Below are 6,392 nucleotides of genomic sequence, written 5' to 3'. Positions count from 1 at the left end.
TACTAAAAACCATTGAATTGTACAGTTCAAATGGGTGAATTGTAGGGTATGTGAATAATAATAAAGCCATCATGAAAAAAAGTGGGAAAAATCTTCAATAAAAAACAAATCAATGAGATTCACCATGTTAACAGAATAAATGAGAAATATATATAATTCTCTCAACAGATGCAAAAAAAAGCAAAATTTAATACCTTTTTATGATTAGTTTTTAAAAAGCAACATTCCTAAGTTATAAAAGGTACATACCAAAAAATTAAAATAAAACATAATTAATGGTGAAACACCAAATACTTTTTTACCCTAAAATTGGGAACAAGACAAGGATGTTCACATTTACCATTTTTCTTCATTTTTCTGTAGGACATAGATGATGCAATAAAGTCCAAAAAAAACAAAAAAAAAAAGGAAATGCTCAAAGGTTGGAAAGAAAAAAGTAAAACTGTTTTTAGTCACAGAGGTCATGATTGTGTATGTGGAAAATCCTCAAAAATGTAGTCTTGTAGGACTAATAAGTAATATTAACAAAATTCTATGATACATAGTCAACATACAAAAACCAATTGTGTTTTTATATAATAGACAAAAATTAGAAAATTAATATTAATATCACTTATAGTAATATGCAAAATGGAATTCTTAGGAGCAAATTTAATAACATGTGCAAGATCTTTACAGTAAAAACTCTAAAATATTGAAATTTTAAAAGACCTAAAATGGAGAGATATTTATGTTCATGGATTAGAAGACTAAATATCAATACACAGATTCAATGCAATCTTTATTACAGTCCCAGAAGGATTTTTGAAAGTGAAAAGCTGATTCTAAAATTTATATGAAATTTAAAGGATTTTAAATACCCATAACAATTTTGGAGAACAAAGTTGGAGGTCTTAATGCTGCCTGATTATAAGACTCACTATAAAGCTATGATAATCAAGACAGTGAGGAAGAATTCATAAATATATGCATGCATTCATGGATACTTGAATTGGCCAATCAGCTTTCAACAAAGATTGCAAGGTAATTGAACAGGGAAAGGATACTCTTTCCAGAAAATATTTCTGGCACAGCTGGATATCCTTATGAAAAAAAAAAAAATGAACCTCAGCCCTTACCTCACTCCACACACAAAATTTAACTAAAATGAATTATATACGTGAATGTAAGACCAAAAATTCTAAAACTACTTGGAGAAAACTTGGGAGAAAATTTTACATTCTTGGAATAAGCAAAGATTTCTTAGGACACAAAAAGCACAAACTATAAGAAAAAAATTAATAAAGTGACTTTATCAGAATTTAAAACTTCCCCCTATCAAAAATATAGTATTAAAGAAATAAAAAGGCAAGCCACAGACTGCAGAAGATATTTACCACATATATATGTATACGTCTAGATGATTCATTTCTAGAATATATATCAAAGAAAACCTTTGATAACTCAATAATAAGACAAATTACCCAATTACACAAATAAACACAACCCAGTAAGACAAATTACCCAATTACACAAATAAACACAACCCAGTAAGACAAATTACCCAATGGGCAAAAGATTTGAAAAAGCTTTTCTCAATAGAAGATATAGAAATGACTAATAAGCACATGAAAGGATGTTTAATGTCTTTAGTCATCAGGAAAACAGAAGTCAAAAACCATAGCAAGGTTCACTACGCGCTCACTAGAATAGCTAGACTTTTAAAAGACTGCCAGTACCAATAATCAGTTACTTTGTGAAGCAATTGGAACACTTGCACATTGCTGGTAGGGGGTAAATGATGTATCTGTTTGGAAAACAGTTTGGCATTCTCTTATAAACTTAAACGTATATTTACCATATGGCCCAGCAATCCCATTCCTAGCTATTAACCCAAGAGAAGTGAAAACACATATCCACATAGACTTTTACATGAATGTTCATATGACTTTTATTCCCAATAGTCAAAATCTAAAACCAAACCAAAAATTCCTTAACAGGTAAAAGGAAAATCAAATTGTGGTATATTCATGCGATGGAATATAAGTCAGCAATAAAAAGGAATGATCTAGTGACACACACAACAATGTGGTAAATCCCAAAAATAAGCTGAGTGGAAACAGCTAGACATAAAAATATATACTACATGGTTCAAAATTTATATAAAGTTCTAGAAGAGGTAAAATTAATCTTATTCTGTTGGAAAATGGATCAGTGTTTGCTTGGGTCCAGGGATGGGGGTGGTAGTGGATTGACTGAAACAACACATGAACTTTTGGGGGTGATGGAAATGTTCTATATCTTGATTTTCGTGGTCCTCATACAGAAGTATTTATTTGTCAAAAATTTATCATACTATTTACTTAAAATGAATGCATTTTATTCTATGTAGATTAACCCCAAAATGTTTATTCTAAAAAGTAAATGTAATATTTAAAGAACATCAGAATAATTTTAATTATTTACATAGAGCAACAATATATCCTCAAAAGAATTTTAGAGTTTCTCTTTTTCTGAAAAAGCACACACACCCCTATTTGGAAAAAATACAGTAGAACACTTTTGTTTTTTACATTCATCAGTGCTTTGAACCTTTAGAGAGTGGTGGAGTTTGGATGTGTTGTCCTCCCAGAACCCACGTGGAAATCTGATCCCCAGCGTGACAGTGCTGGAAGCTGTTTGACTTAAGGCGGGCGAATCCCTCGTGAATGGGTTAATGCTCTTCCTGGGGAGGGGGTTAGTGAGTTCTCGCTCTATTAGTTTCCTCTCTTACTCTTTTGCTTCCTCTCGCCATGTGATCTGCTTGTACCCACTGGCTGCCTGCNAGAAGCAGCCTGAGGCCCGTGCCAGATGCAGCTGTCCCAGAATCGTGAGCCAAATAAACCTGTTCTTTATAAATCACCCAGTCTCAGGTATTCTGTTACAGCAACACAAAACAGACTGATACAGAGAGATTCCAACCTTTGAGTTTGAACCTCAACTAAGAGTAAATCCTCTTAAGTTCTAAATAGAAAACACTCCCTTGAATCCTGAAAAAAGAAGACACTCTGCCTACTTTCAAAGTTTTTCATTGCCAAAAAGTTTGTGGCTAAGTGATTACCCTGTCTGATGGAGAGAGAAAAGACAACCTCAAAAATCTCCCTGCTTTCGGTGTGCTCTGAAAAAAGACATAACAGAGGAAAATAGGGAAGTAAGGACCCCGTTTGTCTGGTTAAGTTAACACATAGAAAGGGTCCTTCAGCAACCATGTGTGAAAATTAAGTTCATTATGCCTAAGATATTGACATTTTTTATAAATAACATACAAATTGCCTCTTTTATGTATACAGTTATGTACTGCATAACAACGTTGCAGTCAGCGACGGACTGCATATATGACTCCGGTCCTAAAACGTTATAATGGCTATACTATATAGACTAGGTATGTAGTACCATCTAGGTTTGTGTAAGTGCACTCTGTGATGTCACGCAAAATTGCCTAGACACATTTCTTGAAACTTATTCTCATTATTAAGTGATGCATGACTGTATTTCCTTGAAAAATGGGAATTTTGTAATGCCACCCTGATAGCTGGTGTGTTGACTTAAATCTGGATAATGTATTTTGTTGAATTTAGTATAGGAAGGCTTTAAAGTAAAAATCAACTAGAAAGTTCATTTAGGACCACAATTAGAACAGGAAATTAAAAGTGGCCATTAGTGAAATTGAGGTGAATAGGAAAAAAAAACATTAAAAAATAAAGAAAAAGTAAATCTGCCTGAAAGCTATGTTACTCTGTGTATGTGTGTGTGTATCACATCATATATACATCATTCTGTATATGATATGAAAAGGAAGTTCGGAACATCTGGAGTGATGGAAGAACAGAAATGGTAAACAACTGGGTAAATAAAACATACTTTTTTTCCCCCTCTTGAGTTCTTTAAAATGTTTGACAGTTGAAAGCAAAACTTAACGACATCATCTTATGAGGGCTTCTTTTTATTTATTTATTTATTTTTTTGGTGCCTGCCCAGTCTTATGAGGTTTTTAATGGACATATATAACATATTTCTACATTTCTATCAAAATGGTGAAATATTGATTCTCAGCAAACTGTGAAAAGTTACATACGCATATTGTAATCCCTAGAACCACCATTTTTTAAAAAAGAAAAAAAATTGTGCAGAGAGATATGGTCAAAAATAATAATAAATTAAAATGGAATAGTAGTATATATTCAAATAATCCCAAAGAATTTAGGAAAGAGGAAACAAACATTAACCAGAGGGAACAAACAGAAAATAGATAATAAAATGGTAGACCTAAATCCAAACATGTCCGTAATTTCATTAAATGCAAATGGCCTAAACACACCAATTTAAAAACAGAGATTGTCAGAATGGATTAAAAAATAAGCCAGGGGGCTGGCCCGTGGCTCACTCTGGAGAGTGTGGTGCTGATAACACCAAGGCTACAGGTTCAGATCCCTATATAGGGAAGGCTGGTTAGCTCAGTGGGTGAGCGTGGTGCTGACAACACCAAGTCAAGTGTTAAGATCCCCTTACCGGTCATCTTTAAAAAAATAAAAAATAAACCAGGCTGGCCAGTTAGCTCTGTTGTTTAGAACATGGTACTGATAACACCAAGATCTAGGGTTCAATCCTTGTGTTGGCCAGCTGACAAAAAAAATAAATAAATAAAAATAAATATACAACTATGTGCTGTCTACAAGAATTTGAGTTTAAACATATGCTATAGGTAGGTTAAAGGTAAATGGATGAAAAAAGATATACCATATAAACATTAATCAAAGAAAGCTGGAGTGGCTATATTAACATCAAAGAAGACTTCAGAACAAAGAAAATTACCTGGGCCAAAGAGGGAGATTACATAATATAAAAGTGTCAATTCAACAAGACATAACAATCCTAAATGTGTATGCACCTGACAATAAAACTGCAATGTACATGAAGCAAAAACTGATGGAACTGAAAGGAGACAGGCAAATCCACAATTATAATTGAAGACTTTAACATTTCTCTCTTTGTAGTAGAACTAGACAGAACATCATCAAGTTACGGAACTGATCAAAACTATCAGCCAACTGGATCTAATTGATATTTAAAGAGCACTCCAAACAACAACAGCAGAATACACACTCTTTTGAAGTCCATGTGTAATATTCACCAAGATAGGCCATATGAGTCATAAAACAAACTAACAAACTTGAAAGAACTGAAATCATACAAGGTATGGTCTCTAAACAGAATGAAATTAAAATCTCAATAAGAAGGTAGGAAAATCTCCAAATGCTTAGAAATTAAACAACACACTTCTAAGTTATTCATGGGTCAAAGAGGGAGTCCCAAGGGAAATCACAAATTAGTTTGAAGTAAATGACAATAAAAATAGAACATATCAAAATTTGTGGAATGAATCTAAAGCAGTGATTAGAGGGAAATTTATATCATCAAATGCTTATATTAGAAAAGGAAAAAGGTCTCAAATCACTGGTCAAAACGTCCACCTCAAGAAACTAGAAAAAGAAGAGCAAAATAAACCTAACACAAGCAGGACAAAGAAAACAAATATCAGAGGAGAAATCATCAAAACTGAAAACAAAAAACAATACAGAAGATCAGTGCTGGGCCTTTGAAAAGATCAATAAAATTGGTAACCCTCTAGAAAGACTGACAGAAAAAGAAGACCAGTATCAGGGACAAGGAGGAGATGTCCCACAGACATTAAAAAGGTGATAAAGGAATAGTTTGAACACTCTAGACAGGGCAGGAGGAAGGGACTTCAACAGGGCATAAGGAAACTTTGGGAATGACAGATAATGTTCATTTTTATGATGACAGTAATGACTTTACAGATGTATATATACATCAAAATTTATCAAATTGTACACTTTAAATATGTACAGCTTATTGTATGTAAAGCATACCTCAATAAAGCTATTTAAAAAAAAAATCCTTGGGCTGGCCAGTTAGCTCAGTTGGTTAGAGCATGGTGCTGAGAACACCAAAGTCCCGGGTTCGATCCCTGTACTGGCCAGCCACCAAAACAAAAACAAAAACAAAAACACCTTATGAGACAGTTCTCTCTCCCTTCCCTTGAAGTTGGTTAGCGCTTTCATTGCATCCATAATCTACCATCACAGCTGCCCGCAGTCCTGAGCACAGAGCTTTTATGGTTCCTCCACCATTGACTTTCTCGAGTCACTATAACTGTCCCTAACAAATAATTCTACAATGAAATGTTGCATTATTTTCTATCCACTTTTGTCTCATCCTCTATGCACTAAATTATTAAAACAAAAGATTTGTGTCTCCTGCTGCTCAATTCACTTAGGTATAGTTTTTATCATCTAGTATCATCAATTACAGTACACTGAAATTATTCAGCAGTATGTTCACTAGCACAGTTC

At 33.6% G+C, this 6,392-nt stretch overlaps 1 non-coding gene across 1 annotated transcript; it reads left to right on the top strand.

Moving 5' to 3' along the window:
• The first annotated feature begins 5,945 nt into the window (after positions 1 to 5,945).
• On the top strand, positions 5,946 to 6,019 carry TRNAL-GAG. The gene has a single exon. It is a non-coding gene; the product is annotated as a tRNA-Leu (tRNA).
• Positions 6,020 to 6,392: the final 373 nt, after the last annotated feature.

The sequence above is a fragment of the Galeopterus variegatus genome, unplaced genomic scaffold (assembly GCF_000696425.1).
Source record: "Galeopterus variegatus unplaced genomic scaffold, G_variegatus-3.0.2 Scaffold5176, whole genome shotgun sequence".
NCBI classification, from domain to species: domain Eukaryota; kingdom Metazoa; phylum Chordata; class Mammalia; order Dermoptera; family Cynocephalidae; genus Galeopterus; species Galeopterus variegatus.
This window is presented reverse-complemented; position numbering and strand designations above follow the sequence as displayed.